Source organism: Ornithodoros turicata, chromosome 4, assembly GCF_037126465.1.
Source record: "Ornithodoros turicata isolate Travis chromosome 4, ASM3712646v1, whole genome shotgun sequence".
NCBI lineage: Eukaryota > Metazoa > Arthropoda > Arachnida > Ixodida > Argasidae > Ornithodoros > Ornithodoros turicata.
Window position 1 is genome coordinate 49183906 of NC_088204.1, and position 16786 is coordinate 49200691.

Consider the following 16786-nt stretch of genomic DNA (forward strand, 5'->3'; position numbering starts at 1 on the left):
CTCCCAAATTTCGTTAATTCTCTCGATTGTACAGACACGCCCTCCAATCTCCCGGAAAATTGGGCCTTGGGCTTTTCTTCTCTCGTTTTTCTTTAAAAGCTGCACGAACGCATTCCTGAAGAATTAAACAGCCCTTAACACGTGTTTCACGGCATGACCATCCATGGCTGGAGGTCACGGCAGATCACATGTTTCATTGTGTCCGTGTTTCTCGAGAATGTGCTATCGTCCTATCGTCAGTTCAGCCTTGTACGATAGTTTCGTCTCCTCTAGTGGCGCTCTCCAAACAGAATACATACCTGCACATGTTCCTCATACGTGCCAAGTGCCTTTTCACGAGTTTTCTGGTTGAGCTCAACCAGCCGAGGAGCGTAAGCGACCACGTGTAACTGTTGTTCCAGAAGATGTTCCCAAAATGTGACAAAGCGAAGAGCCACAGGTGTGGACCGGCAAAGACCGCTGCAATCATCAGTGAAATGGCTGCGGCCACGCGAAATGCAATGTCGGAGGGCCTGAGATGACGCGTCTTCGCAATTGCGGTTGACAGAAGTCACGATAGTGCGTCGCAGCCCCACCCGATAGTGGCTACTTCTGGACGTAGAGGAATCACAATAATAAGTAGGGGTGTGCGAATATTCGAGTTCTCGAATTCGAATCGAATATCAAACGCTCGAACTATTCGATTCGCGAATCGAATATCCAATATTCGATTTTTCGAATATTCGACTACTGTTCCATGAATATGAACGACAAAACCCAAAAGTGGGCTTCACCTGATGCTTCCGTGCATGAGGTCAAGCCTGCTTTACGAAATTGCCCTTGCTGCAGGACCAACACAGGCGGGACGGTGTTTAGTTTAAGATAACGTTATCCAAAGTTAGTTTTGTAGACATCATCTGTGGAAGGGGTGGCGTCCCTCCCACATGCAGTTTAGCGGTGCCGACGAGGGACTTTGATTTGATGTCTGTGAGGTTGCCTTTAAAAAGTATCTCTCTTGAGTAAAAAAACTGCCTTGAAAAAACTCTTGAGTGATGACTACTGCCTGACATAAAATTTTGAAAAGAAAGTAACCACTCCAGTAAGTGTGGGGTCACCTGAAACGCAGGAAGCAGTCTCATGTAAAATTAAAGAGTAGGGACTTTTAGCAGAAGAATTGCACATCTCTCTTGTGACAGTTAATGCCAGAAAAATTACACTAAAGCCATGGGCTACAAAATGGAAACTTTTCGTACAAAAGTCACATATTGTAAATTTTGCACAAATATTCGATTCGGTATTCGGAATTTTTTCCTCCATTCGATTCGACTTAAAATATTCGGATTCGCACACCCCTAATAATAAGGCGTTAAGGGGATTCCCCAGCAGTGGAAACCTGAAATTGATGTCGTGAAACCTGTCCAGTGACACCCGCATTGGGTTGCTTGCAGCAAAATAATGTGACCTTAACAATAGCGAGAATAGGAGGCATAGACCACCAAAACTGCGCTTGTGAGCCTGCCAATGCAGTGCAAGACTTACACAAACTTAGTCTCACTACATGTAAAAAAGAAGGGTAGAGTTATATGAAACAAACACGTGATTAACTTTTGCAGCTGCTCACAAGTGCATACCCGGGAATATGCTATAAGACATGAAAGTTGTAGCATGCCCGCAAATACAGGTGCAGCAGGCCTCCTCATTTTTACTTCATATGAACATTGACCTCAGTCTACTGTCAGTCTAGGGTAAGAAAGTTAGCACCAGGGGGTTTAATACCAACAAACTAAAAAAGAAAACCGAAGGAATGGTCAGCCCGACCAAGTGCCGGCACCATTTGGCTGCGACGTGGTTACCACTGGATGCAATAACAACAAAGTGGGTGGGGATACATATTTATTACATGAGAAAGAGAAACAAACAAAGAAAAACAACGGAAAGCCGAATGGTTTGTTGACTGGCTATTCTGAAACGACGCTTTTTAGAAAACGAAAATGCCACTCCAGATGTTTTCCGAGAATTGCATGCTCCCAGAATTGCTGACCCACGACAGAATCAAGGAAGGTCAATACGGAATCCGCGCTACATTATTGAGGCACAGCAAGCCAGAGACGGAAAAAATAAACGTGATGAAGGATCTTCCTGGGATATATTCAGACAGTCCTACGTCAAAAGCCAAGGGGCCTCTTGCACCTGTGATTTCTGCAACGTGGGTGCCAATGATACTTGCATTAGCAAGCAATTGAAAAAAAAAAAAAGAATGAGTACATCATACTGATGTCATCTACAGCTTATTTACTATTTCGTCACAACCACTGTAACGGAGACCTTTGGTCGTAAATGCCAAGTCACTGCACAGAAAGAACAGGAAGGAATACTTGTCATTTAGACTAGGTACTCCAAAGCAGGTGCGCACACACCCACACACACACACAAAAAAAAAAAAAGGGAAAGAAAGATAGAAAAGCAGTGCTACATGACGTCAACACCATTTTGTTGCCAGATAAACATTTAATTTTGAGAGAGAGACTAGGAAGACAATGGGATTGGAATGTGGACCACTGGATGGTGGCCCGTTGGGGTGTAGGAAAAAGTGCAGGCACCTATGCAGGCAAAAATTCAGGGACGTAGTTGCCGGTAGCCGACTGAAACACATCACCGACCGAGTGTTATCATTCGCTCTCCCGATTTGTTGAAATTTCGAGACAGGGTTATCTATTAATGCAAGAAAAAAATTTAAAAGAGCCTCTCTCCCACTTTTAACAAATGGCAAGAGCGAATGGTAACACTGTCAGCTGCGATGTGTTTAATTAGCTATCCACAGCCATGCCCGTTTTTGGGCGCATAGAAGCCTGCGGGACCACTTTTTGCAGGGCCATTTTTGTCTACACCCGTATGTGAGACATAAAATAGGATAGAGCTGTGACAGTGTAGTAGAAGTTGTACACAAAAATGTTGTGCTGCCTATTGTCCTCCTACACGATTGTGACAGTTTCAAATAAAGGACAAATAAGAAATGGAATGAGAAAAGTAAACATCAAGTTTGGGCTCTGGTGTTTTTATAAATTTGTGGTATTTTATATGATCAGTATTCAATCTATACACCACACTTTTTTTGTCAATGCACAGCAGTTGGCTTTGTGAAAACATTCCGTCAGCAAAATGTTTTAGTGTGAGAACCCCGAGCCAAATCAGAACCAGCAGGTGAATATAAATAAGTGTGGGCGAACGAAACCTGTGGTGCGTCCAAAGACGATGCTGAAAGCTACAAGCGCCAACCGCTAGTGCGCGGTGGCACGTGGAATAAATTATTACGTTTTCGTTCCTCTGCTGCACTAGTCGTGTCGTCCTTCTGTAGCGATACGCTGCAAGTCCACAAAGGGACAATAAAGAAGAATTCGCATTCGTCGGGACGTCTTTCCTTTGGCTCAGTTGACTCTTGCAACCCAAGCATGCCGTGAAGTCCCTGCACATCAATAGGCAAGGAGGTCACACGTGTTTGTGGGGCTACACAACCCTGCGGAAGAGTGAGATACTCTTAACAAGGGTACCGGTTACAGCTTTCACCAGGCTGAGACCGAAAAAATCGTGAATCGGAGATACCACTTCACTCGATCCCCTCTTAGGTCTCATTGAACAACTCCTGTATTTCCTGAAATTGCACTGCTCATGCTTAAAGTCCCAGTATCATCAATTGGTGCAGAGTGGAGCTTCAGCAAATTAGGAAGTTTGTATTTTGTTCCCAAACTGGGTGCCTCAAGGAGGAAAATGTTGCTAGATTGCTGTTGCTCCAGCTTAACAATGTTACACTATAGGGTGCTCAGAGTTTGGTAGAAATTGTGTGAACACTGGCGCACAATATCTTTGTGCTGCAAATAGCTGTGTCGCTTCACTCACTGAAATAGGTAGCAGGTTCCATGGGGCCCAAAAATATGTTATCCGCTCCTTGCACCACGCAGGTGGAGCCAGCGTTGTATGTCCCCTACCGGCGCTGTGCAAAATGTTGGGTAGTAAGGGTGCATATCCTCGCTTGCTTTGACTACACGATTTGACTGCGTTGCGGCTATTTCTGCTCTACTTAGCCTTAGAAATATAGGAATAGCTAAAGTTGCTGATTGTTGTTATGACACGGTTTCTGGCCCATGAACTTCCTGGACAAATTTTTCGACAAAGTAGCGCTGTCAAAGGGTCAAGGATCTGTGAATGCACATAATTCGGCTAGTGCTGAAGATTTCGCGGGGCATTGTCGCAACGTGTGCTGACTTGGAAACATGCTAAAATCCCCGACTTTTGCGAAATTCTATTTCCGCACACACGTAATTTAAGTAGTTGTCAGTTTCCCCAATTGTTATGTTGTGGTCGAACGGTTGTGGTATTGTTATGGTTGGGGGTTGGGGTAGATATGTAGAGTTAAAACACGTGGAGAGGTAGGTCACAGCTATGTTGGTCACTGAGTTTGCATAAAGTATTCACAAACGGTACAGGTGATAATAAATATAGATTACAATTGCCATGGATACTGAGCTGGCGTTTCCTTTGCCTGGTGGCTCTCTGGCATCAACGAAAGTATGTCTCTCAGAGTTCATTGCACAACTTTAATAGTATACCCTGCAGAAACGTTTGAAACAAAAATGAAATTTCGAAAATGCAGAACTACACAGCAATTTTTAGACATTATTTCATTGAACAGTAGACATGACTGCACCTTTAGCTTAATAATTACGTGAGGTCTCTTTAGGTTGCCGTTTAGAAAGCCCTGTAATGAGAGGGGTGGATTTCTGCGTATTTTGCTGCACACTCAATAGTGAGTTTCAGTATAACGTACCCTGTCGCCTTTGCGCACGTAAGGGACAGCGTTGGTTGTTCGCACGCGCAATACATAAGCAGGACTTTGCGCATTGCGCAAAACCAAGACGCTATCCCTTACGTATACGCAAAAGCGACAGCGTACGGTATGTTAAAACTCACTATTATCTATTACGGGTCTTTCCTATAAGGATGATCGTGTAGTACCGCAATTTCACCTCTCCCTCGTATTCCACAAGGAATGTATCAAAAGAGAACACCAACCCATCCGTCACAAACCAGGAAAACTAAAATCCACCGCAAAAAATAAAAAAGAAGGAGAGAAAAGAAACCGTAAAAACCAGCAACCGTAAAAATGTCAAACCCACGGAATAAATTTGGAGTATTCGGCTCCTTTTTAATTTCGGCGAGGTTTGCCTGGCTAGAGTCATGCCTAGCAAGCCCGTCGCGTCTCATACATGTTTCATTACAAAAAAATTACGAACGCGCAGTGTAACTTTGTCTAACCTAGACCCACTAAATTAAGGTGCGTTGTACTGAGCGATTGTAATAAGCTTCACCTTAGTGGATACCATTTAGCGAGACAAATCTAACCGAAGGAAAGCAGGAGACCCGCCCCAAAGTTACTACTCAAATGTTAACACGTGGCTCGTAGAGGGCGCTCCAGCTGCTGGGGAAACTCTACTGCAAGGAGCGGATATCGCCAGATTAAAGTGAGGTTTTGTTGCAAGAAAATGTCTGTGTAAGGTTTCAGTAATAGTACTGTTTTCATGGAGAGTTGTGTCAGGGCATGTTGACTATGCCAGCTTGAGACAAGTATTACTATGTGTAATTTTTCGTGCAGGACAATACATGATTTCTGGTCATTTGCCATGGAATGCTAGGATGAAATGCTAGTGCTTAAGAGTGATTTTTATTGGTTGCTTTTCTCTCGGACATCCTGCACATGTACCAGTATTCTGCTGTTCTTTAATGCTTGATGGCACTGTTTTACCTTTTGCAGTGTCTGAAAAGCTGTCAGCAAAGGACAAAGGCCTTGAACATTGTGATGGTGCCACAGACTGCATAGCACTTCCACAGTGTGATGGTGTCAAAGAACAGAGTACCTCTTGCAAGTTTTTGTGGATACTAACAATTAAGACCACCAAGTATATACCAAAGCTGAACACACAGCCAGTATTGTGTTGTATAGCATTGCAGATTAGCAGTCACAAAGTCTCTCACACAGACACTAGACAATTCTTTGTTTGATGGTGTACGATTTTTTAACCGTTAATGTGGGTGGTATGCACAGGGCAGCTCTTTTAAACCCCTAATGCGGTACACCCCTGTAATGGTAGGCACACTTTACACAGAGCCATTTCATTCATAAGCTTAGGATATGTGATATTAAACATATGTGAACTGTTTGTTTGTTCCATTGTTTTTAATTCCTGTCTAGCTACCAAATACAGGCTACTTTTCCTGGGAAATAACCGTTTTAATTTCAAACGTAGGTATAACATTTTCGGTGCTCAATTTTGGTTGGTGGTTTGCAAAAGCTCTTTCTTTTTTTTTATAACGAACACTCAGTGTGTCAACACCATTTTGTTTGTGTTGTAATTCGTGGTGGTCACTGTACAAAATTTCCAGTTGATTTCTAGTCTTGGCAGCTGTGACTGCATGGGGTTCCACGTCTTGTTTTTGGCAGCTAGTGTAATGTATTTAATTACCTAAAGTAAAGAGCTTGTTTTATAACAAAGATGAATGATGTAAGTTGTATGTGTGACATTTTTGTACCTGTTGTTTTATGCAGGGTGTCGGTCTAGTTTACATACTAGCCGTATATTTGGGGGAGAGTTAAATCTTGGAACCGCATTTGTTCCATTACTAGTAAGCAATGAAATAATATGCAGATAAAAAATTTGAGTTCCAGTTGAATCTGCATTTCCATCATCCCTGAGTAAGCTTGTGAGGTGACACAGCGCACCACCATGTTGTCAATGTGTGGTGATAAGCAACAGTGACAGTCTCCTGGATTGTCTAGCCATGGGTGTGTCCACTTGCCATTGGAGCACAGTGCTTGTAATTACTGTGCATTGTGGAGGTTGTTAGGTCAGCCATGACTCTGGTTGGTGTATGCAATAAGGTTACTTAGAATCCTCGTTTTAATTGAGTTCATGTAGCTTTTGGTGTCTGTGTGCCTTAATTATTTTCTGTGGATATGATGGTGCATGGGCAACGAAATACTGCTAGTTAATTATGTGTGTGCAACTTGCAGAACAAAGTGTAAGTAGCTTTTTACCCAATCAAATTTGCATGACAAAATTGTTCTCCTTCATGATATTGGCTCTAATGTTTCAAATTTATTAAATTATTCCAGCAATGCCTTGTCTTTTAGTTTGTGAATCTTTGGTACAATATGATAGGCCACCTCCTTATGAGTTGTAGTGGAAATGACATGTAGAACACATCTGTCAATTTGAACACCACATAATTTTGTAAACAGACTATAGGTGCATTCTTTTTGAAAGAAAAATGCTGCACTCGTGCTGCACCAGTGCTTAAGTACACGCGAGGTGTCTGACAAAAAGAACGCAAGAGCGTTGCACTCCTTGAACTAGTTTAGGAGGTGCACGCAGTGCAGGCGAAAAGAATGAATCTTGTGTGACAACTTAGGAGGTGCTGTCAGGACAGGTTGTCTGTCGACAAGATGAACAGTGTTGGGCTAGCGAACGTGAAGTAGTTGTTGACGAACTAGTGAATTGAACTGCCAAACGTGAACTAGCTGTTCTGTATCTTGTAGGGAGTCACAATTGCTGGTGTTGGCTGTACATGTTTCTGTCAGGCTGTGGCTATCGGCACTTTTGCAATTGATACGTTGTCCCTACATATCTTTAACTCGAAGTTGATGTACAGCTATTGGTTCAGCTACAGTGTATGTGCATCACTTCAGTCACTGGTGCCTTAAAGTGGAGAAGGTATCCTCACGTACCATTCCAGTCGTAGTATTCTGTAGATCACGTCGATCAAGAGTGATACAGCTGCTGTTGCCAAATTATGAGGGTTGTAGTTCAGAAATAAAGTTTTGCTTCTTTGCAGGTATGTGTATGTGTCTTCTGTGGTCAAAATTTTAGTTCAGAGAACAGGAATAGGCTCACTGACCCCAAGCATGTCTGTGTGTAAGCCAACACCACCTAGAAGTATCTAGTAGGCACTACATATCCATTTTACATATTTATGTAGCTGCCCGTGGACGACGGCGATGACGCGCCACAATAACACATCGCAGTCCAGGTAATATACACAGGATATCCATCGATGGATATTAGGATATTCCCGGGACACCAGGTTTGATCCGTAGAATGTACTAGCAGAAGTCCAAATTGAACTCGAACGTGGGTCTGTGGTATGTCCGATATAGATCCGCTGAGGCGGTCCTTGGACCTTACATTGATATCTTATGGAGATGGTCTATTTTTGAAATTGGTGCGAAGTTTTGGCAGTTTGAGTGTAAAATTGCAGTTTGGGGGTTGCTTCAAATGGCTTGGCAAAACTGTGGCCCGCAACGCAAAAGGTCGGCATTATTCTTTCTGACATTTTTTTCAACCTCAGCCACCCTATCATTTTTTATTTGCAGTCTTTGTTCGTTTCTCGTAATTTGCATGACAGCAAATATAAAAGCTCCCAAGACCACTAAGTCCAAAAAGCTTTGGGAAGAAGTATGCATTTCCGTCCCAAGCGAAAACAGATACTATGCATTGTTTATCTTACGCTTGTGGTGGTGGGTGGTGGGGTGATGTAGGAGGAAGCTGCGATCACCCTGCTCTGCAGTGGCGACTTGGTACACCCAGGGGAGGGTGAAAGAGAGAGGGGGAGATGATGGTGGCACAGGAGAGAGAAGGGGGTGCCATCCTCTTGCTCTGGGATTTGGGTAGTCGAAGAAAATACCCACCACAGAAAACATGCGACCTCCCTCAGTAGTCTTCGTTGGGATACTCCCTGTACCACGGATGGTAATCTCCAGGAGTATTGGCGAAGTTACGTACCCAATGTCTTACGCGTTTCCGCGCGTGCGGGAGTCCTGCTCGCCACTAAGTCAAAACGAAGGGAGAGGTGTGTAAGTTTAGTTCGAATCACGACCTACTAGATTATAACGACCATGTCATGGCACCCCTTCCCAGCGCCGCATTTGGAAGCTAGTGGTGGCGCTACTCATCGTCCCAGTTATTGCTTCCTCAACTTCTACAATACTTTGAACTTCAGCTTACCTTAGTATTTCTGTACAAGCGGTGGAATTTCCACGGAAGATGTTTCATTCTGAGGTTGATCATCATCATTCTACGCGTTTTCATAGGAGCTATTGCTGCCGTCTGCTACAGTGGTGGTGGTGCTGGTGAGAGGGCTCGCCGTTGTCGGCCTCACATAATAGGTGGGCAACGTCGCGCTTGACCCCCTGGGGGAATGTGCGTCCTGGGCCGACTTCTCAGGGAACTGTGCCGACATATGTCTGAAAGCGTCTGAGGAAAACCCAGGAAAAACCCCAGACAGCACAGCCGGCACCGGGATTACTACATCAGTAGTCGTACGTAGGAGGAGGAGGAGGAGTGTCGTTGGGAGGAACCCGAGAGGTCTGCCTGCCTGATTAGGCGGCATGTTTCTCGGGAAGGGAAAGGCGGTGGAGAGGAAAGGGTGAAGTGGAAGACCGAGCGGAATCCGCTCGGGGGAACTGTGCCGGCATACGCCTATTACACATCTGAGGGAAACCCAGGAAAAACCCCAGCCGGCCCGCGGATTCGAACCGCGGACCTCCGGACCTCCCAGTGTCCAAGCGCACGCGTTACCGCTGCGCCACCGGAGCTGGTAGTCGTACGTACGCTTCATGCGTTCAGAATTCAAATTTCCATCGTCCAATCGTGATGCAGATTTCGCGTGCCGATGAGTAGCGGATCGTGCGGACGGGCTCCTCATAGGGGTTGCCGATTATGACCAGCTCCCGTGGCTCAGTGGTTAGCGTGCTAACCATGTCACGTCGAGACTGGGAGGTGCCCGGGTTCGAATCCCGGTGCCGGCTGTGCTGTCTGGGGTTTCCCCTGGGTTTTCCTCAGACGCTTTCAGACATATGTCGGCACAGTTCCCCTAGAAGTCGGCCCAGGACGCACATTTCCCCAGGGCGTCAGTCGTGACGTTGCCCACATACGTGAGGCCGACAACGGCAAGCCCTTTCACCATCACCACCACCACCACCACGTTGCCGATTATGACATGGTCGTTATAATCTAGTAGGTCGTGGTTCGAATACGCCCACAAACACCTCAACGAGAGTAACAAGTGCATCAACCAATCACACCTTCTCTCCCTATTATTTTTTCGCCAACATCAACATCGTTACACCTTATTCCTCGTTCCTACTACTATACTACTACCATCCTTTTCGTCTTTCGTTTTACGTACGTATGCACTCAGGATGGTGGAGGAAGAAAGGCTCCAGCGACGAGGTGGTCTCGTGATTAAATCAGTGTTCCATTGCCAATTGCCGCTGAGCTATGCGCCACTTTTGACGAAGAAGAAGAGGTGGTCATGTGACCAAGAAAAGGGCCCTTAGTGGCTCACGGCCATCTTTTGATTGCAAGAAGAAGAAGGGCCCACGAGCCGGAGACCAGCTCCCGTGGCTCAGTGGTTAGCGTGCTGGCCATGTCACGTCGAGACTGGGAGGTACCCGGGTTTGAATCCCGGTGCCGGCTGTGCTGTCTGGGGTTTTTCCTGGGTTTTCCTCAGACGCTTTCAGACATATGTCGGCAGTTCCCTTAGAAGTCGGCCCAGGACGCACATTCCCCCAGGGCGTGAGTCGTGACGTTGCCCACATACGTGAGGCCGACAACGGCAAGCCCTATCACCACCACCACCCACGAGCCGGAACGACGACAGTCTGGCACCAAGAAGGAGCTTGGGAATTTGGCCTTCTGTTCATTAAAAGTTTTCCTGCTTGAAACGGACCTGTATTCTTGACTGGCGCAGTCAACAGGATGTATTCTGCAGCCTGGCATTCTCCCAGCGTCCAAATACAGGGTGTGTGCAGAAAAACATGACCCGCATTTAGGCACATAGCGTGTTGCCTACCTAACTAACGAACTTCCGGTGACGACGCACGATGGCGCATTTATGCGTGCGAAATCTGTAGAAAAATTGTGGAAGCCATACCCAGCTTAAAAAATAAACGGAACAACGAAAACGTCGGCTTCCATGCATCAGAATAGGCAACATGGTGGACAACAGGGTGTATGTGAAAGGGCAACACGGTGCACGTAGGAGAGTTGTGTTCAAGTACCGCTAGGGGAGCTATCGATGCATAAATCGAAACGATGTCCCACATGGATGCTCATCGGCAGTACCCCTAGCGGTGCCTGCAGATAACTCTCGTGAGACCGAATGCACTACCATGCAATGTCATGACCGCCCTATTCTAATGCATGGAAGCCCATGTTTTCGCGCTCTGTTTATTTTTTTACACTGAGTATGGCTTCCAGGATTTTTTTTTGTAGCTTTCGCACGCATAAATACGCCGTCGTGCGCCACCGGAAGTTCCTCGGCTAAGTAGAGAACGAGTTACATGTAAAAATGCGGGTCATGTTTTTCTGCACACACCCTGTATAACAGCATCCATGTGCCGGAAGACTAGCTGCAGGGATGCAAGAGGGAATCCTACAATTACCAGACTTGTTCGAGGATCCGCTTCTCTCTGTGGCTGCAGACGCTTTCTAACAGCTGACACTACAAATGTGCTGGATAAATGTGACTTCATCCCACAAAATTGGGAGCAGTAGGTGCCTTATTCATACTTGGACAGCTATGTTGGGTTTGAGGGGACGGGAGGCATTTGTGAGGCAGATGGTCTTGGGGAGTGCTGCAGAGGGAGTGCAGCCTTTGATTACCAAGGCAAAATAAACCTTGTGATGTTCGATTGACTTGCTTTGTGTTCCTCCATGAGCTGGATGTGCAAGCGCGGCCTATAGGGAGTTGGAATTGGTTCCCATACAGTGTCAATGTATACCGGGTGTTTCACATAAATCCCACGGTTGAATAATTCATGACCAGGTGGTGCCATCAAAACGTTTTTGTAAAGATCCTTGGGGCATTTGCCAAGAAATGAGCATCTCATTTGCATATGCTCACTACTTAAATAAACATAATAAATTTTAAATTTGATTGCGGATGCTTTTGGATCCTGTGTTGTGCATAGAGACCTCCTGTGAAAAAATATTTGAAGAGAAAAAACTCGACAATTAAAGTGCCACTACGGACTAAATCTCGTGTCTTCAGATTCCTACCAAAGTTATGTTACTGAAATCTTTTTGTCTCACTTTACATTCCTGCAAAATATTTTGGCTCTACGTGACGCGAAAGCAAGAGGAAACTATTTTTTTATTTTTGAGAACTATGACGTCATGTCAGGCTCCGACGGAGCGCCGGGTGTCGTCTGGCAACGTTGTTCCACTTGGAGTCTTTCGGGGGCTTACCTTTTGCACATCGTTAGCGGAGCCCCATGTGACATATCATCCGACCGCTCCGACCTCGGAGAAAAGACAAAGGAGGGCGAAGACATCTCCCATTTTCCCCTCTTTCGACCGGGAGAATCTTTTCGGCTGTCGTTCGAGTCACACAGGCTCATGGCGTGCGTCATATGTCACGTGAGGAGGGACAGAGAGAGCAAGAGATGAGGCGGGAATGGCAGGAAGAGCAAAGGCGTGGAGGTAAGATTGGTGCACGGCGGCAAAACTGTTTGCAAGTAGGGCAATTTATGAGATTTCTTGGGGGAGTTCTAACTACAAAAAAGGTATTAAGAGCGGTTATATGTACGCAGCCCGTCAGGTTGAGAACACGATAAACATTCCGTTAAATGTTCCGTTGAAACAGTCAGCACTTCCAACACGTCATGAAATATTATTTACGGTGTTGCCTGTGTACTGCTGTCCGAGGCGTGTTACCCCATTACGGCTTCTCAAATTCAGCATTATATATTCGACGCACGGCGATTTTCACATTTATCTTACTTCACAAAATAGTATAGATTATCATGGCTATGTGTAACTTTTGTACGTGTAACGTGTTTACTCTCATATTAGCCCCTGTGAAGTAGGGTAGGGTCCTGAGGCTCATCGCACATCGCAACATCATCATAACTTCTCTATCATTTATTATTGTTGTTGTACGTGCTCCCGAATTTAGAGATATAGATGTAGCCAAGACATGTAGCCCTTTTCTGAGCGTATGTTTTCTAGAAGAAAGAGTAAGCACGTATCCGTTGAGAATTCCGTCTCCTTGGATGGTACCGCTATCTCGAACAGGTTACGGCTGTCAGTTAATTAGCTATAGACTAGCAAGGTTATTGAACGACTTAGCATCCAGAAAAATTGACGTTAATAATTTAAACATTCGGAGCATCAAGAATATATTTTTAAATTGAGTACCAGTTATCTTGTTGCATTTCAATTTGTGTGTAAAGTATGTGTTCATGCGATTGGTCATGTTTATGTTGTTGTGAGCTTTTTGTCATTGCCGTGTGAAAAGTTGGGGAGCTTGGTGCTGTCTTAATGCAGTGGAACGCGCGAAGTCTGCGCAACAAGCTGCCAGATCTTAAAGAATTTCTACTTCGGCATCGAATTCCCATGTTGGCTATTAGTGAAGCTTATGTTGAGAAGGACTTCAGACTCAGCGGTTATAGGTTGGTCACGCAAGAAGATACAGATTTCTCAAGGACGGTTCTGCTTGTTCGACGCGATTTCAATGCAGCTGCCCTTCCAACGCCGAAAGTGGCTGGTCTAGACTGTATCCGTTGTAGAATTCGCTTGGGTAAAACTGTCGTCACTGTGGTGAACTTATACGTGCCGCCGTCAGCTAAGGTGTCCAAGACCGATCTGAAGGCTGTGCTGGACAATTTAGAGTCTCCTTATCTAGTGGTCGGTGATATTAATGCTCACCACTCTGCATGGGGTAGCACCAAAACTGATCGTCGAGGGAAAATATGGATGGAGCTGATCGAGAGCATGGATCTCTGCATCCTGAATGATGGATCACACACGTTTTTGCGGAGGTCCTTCACTACGGACGTTCTGGACGTCTCCTTCTGCTCAAGAGATATCTATAGGAAGCTCCATTGGTACACGGACCTTGATGGCAGGGGAAGCGACCACGTGCCCATATACATCACGTATGATGGATATTCAACGAGAGCGGGATGTAGAACGGCGAAATTAACAGACTGGCGTTCGTTTCGTACAGCATGTGGAGATAGGGCCCACCCTTTGCTTTCTGTGGATCAGCTAGAGAATGTCATTGCCGATGCCCTTGCCTCGTCCTCTAAAACAGTCAACGTGTGTTCTGGTCACTTAGGGTCTAACCCTCGTGTGGAGCAACTACGTGCTGTCCGAAGGCGCGCTGAACGTAAAGCTCGACGGACAGGAGATCTTTCTGATATACAGGAAGCAAGACGCGCGAGTAGGCTTGTCCAGAAAGAACTCCGAAACCTTGACCATCAACGGTGGCGGCACTTCTGTTGCTCCTTATCACCTTTTGAGAGCCCTGCTCGGATATGGAGAGTCACAAGAAGTTTAAAGGAGAACCCTCCAGTTCGGAACCCACTTGGAGCTCTTGCGCTCCTAACATCTACGTCTGAGAAAGAGGTGGCCAGGGAATTCTGCCGTGTCATTACGAAGGGAGCCAATGTAACCAGCACCGAGGAGTACCTAACCCATACAGCCCATGTGACATCTATTCTCGAGCATGCCAACCCACCAGCTGTCCCTGCCTTGGATATGGACTTCTCCGTGGCAGAACTTTCGTCAGCCATTTCAGCTGCATGCAAGAAGTCTTCTCCAGGCCCCGACGCCATTACATACACAGTGATCCGAAACCTTGACCCTACTTCCCTTCAGGCCCTGCTGAACATCTGCAATCACTCGTGGAGGCATGGACAGGTTCCTAGGCAGTGGAAAGTCGGCCAAGTGGTACCGTTGCTAAAACCAGGAAAACACCCATCCCAATTGGCATCATTTCGCCCGGTAACTCTGACCAGCTGCTTGGGGAAAGTTATGGAAAGAATGGTCTTGCGTAGAATTGAGTGGTGGCTCGAAAGCCGTTCCTTCTTCCCTCAAGAGCAAGCTGGGTTTCGACGGCACCGCAGTTCGATAGACTCTGTCCTCGACTTGGTCACGTCGGTGGAAGAGGCACGACGAGGCAGGAAGATCTCGGCGGCGGTATTTCTTGATGTTAAGAGAGCATACGACACCGTTAGCCATCCATCAATCTTACATGCTCTATACAGCGCTGCGCTCTCACGTACAACGTTGCTTTGGATAGCCGATTTCCTCAGTCAACGAGGTATTTTCGTCCGGACAAGACAAGGCGACACAGAGCAATTCCCCATCTCTCAGGGGGTACCACAAGGAAGCGTCCTAAGTCCGCTCCTCTTTAATGCTGTTATGGCGGGCATTGGAACCTGCATTCAGCGGAAAGTGAACCTGTCCCTGTATGCCGATGACATCTGTGTTTGGACTACAGGCACTTCCCGTCCAGCACTCCGTCAGCGTCTTCAGCGCACGTTAGATGCCATTCGCCTCTACTTACTCCAGGCAGGAATGGAGATATCCGTAGAGAAAAGCGCAGTTCTAGCCTTCACGCGCAAAGACATGCATAGATATCGCCTGTATATTGGTGGAAGCCCACTGGAGCAGGTGACACATCACAAGTTCCTAGGCGTGACTCTATCATGGAATTTGTCGTGGAAGCGCCACATAGACGTCATTGAACAGAAAGTCCAACGCTGGGTCAACGTGATTCGTCACTTCGCAGGTATGAGATGGGGGCGAGACGAGAAGGATCTCCTCATGCTGCACAATGCCCTGGTTCGTGGCTCAGTGATGAACAGCCTTCCCGTCCTACACGGACTTCCTCAGACACTGATTCAAAGGATTCGAGCCATGCTAGCGCGCAGCCTTCGGGTATGTCTTGGGGTCCCACGAGGCGCTGAAACCCGTCTAGTAGTGGCTGAGGCCAGGGACATCCCCATTGAGGTTCTCCGTACTCGGGAAACTGCACGCCACTATCTGCGTCTACGTGCCCATCATAACCGTCACACTCTGATTCGCAAGCTTCACGCTAGACGGAACGCGACGGTTCATGCTGCTGTGACATCATTCAGACCTCATATCCCCAAATTCATAGTCGACCAGACGGCACCCAAAGTGCCTCCATGGACGTTGCCACCGCCGTCTGTCACTGTCTCCATCCCCGGTCTCAAGAACAACAAAAAGAACTATCCTGATTTTATTCTTAGGCAACTTACCCTTGACTTCGTCGAGGCTCAATACCGCAACAGTACCGCTGTATACACGGATGGATCGTCGACCAGGGACACTTCATCTTCAGCCTTTGCCATTCCATCACAGCCTGTTACACGTGGGTGTCGTCTATCTCACCGTACCTCATCGACATCCGCTGAACTTTATGCTATCTTGTTATTTTTGACATATGCGGAAGACTGTGAACCGCGGCACTGGGTAATTTACACAGACTCCAAAGCAGCTCTCCTGTGCATTAAGAACATGGGCATCCGCGGTTCCCTTGCCTCAGTGGTGATAGACATCCTGTGCGCCCTGAAGTCCCTACAAGATCGCTCCCACTACGTTGCCTTTCAGTGGGTTCCAGGGCATTGCGGAATAACTGGGAACCACGAGGCCGACGCTGCCGCTGCCGCTGCACACCAACAACGACCTTCTATGCCCATTATACTCTCGAGAGGAGACAGAAGATCCCTCCTCAGGCATTTGTCCGATTCCTGGTCTACCCTACAGTGGCAACACGACATTCCAACTATGTCCTCTTTGGGGAATGTAGACCCAACGCTGTCATACCGACTGCCTGCAAAGCTTCCTCGTCCTCTGAGGTCACTCATCCACAGGCTACGTCTGAATGTGGCCTTCACTCCCTCCTATCGGTACCAGCTAGGCTGTGAGGATAGCCCTATGTG

The 16786-nt window shown here is 46.5% G+C and overlaps 1 protein-coding gene across 1 annotated transcript in view; it reads left to right on the forward strand.

Moving 5' to 3' along the window:
* LOC135391510 (guanine nucleotide-binding protein subunit alpha-12-like) overlaps positions 1 to 7862 on the forward strand; it is a 53144-nt gene extending 45282 nt beyond the window's left edge. Inside the window, exon 5 of the mRNA XM_064621775.1 lies at positions 5786 to 7862. The gene's annotated coding sequence lies outside the window, so the exon portion shown is untranslated. The remainder of the gene's footprint in view (positions 1 to 5785) is intronic.
* Positions 7863 to 16786: the final 8924 nt, after the last annotated feature.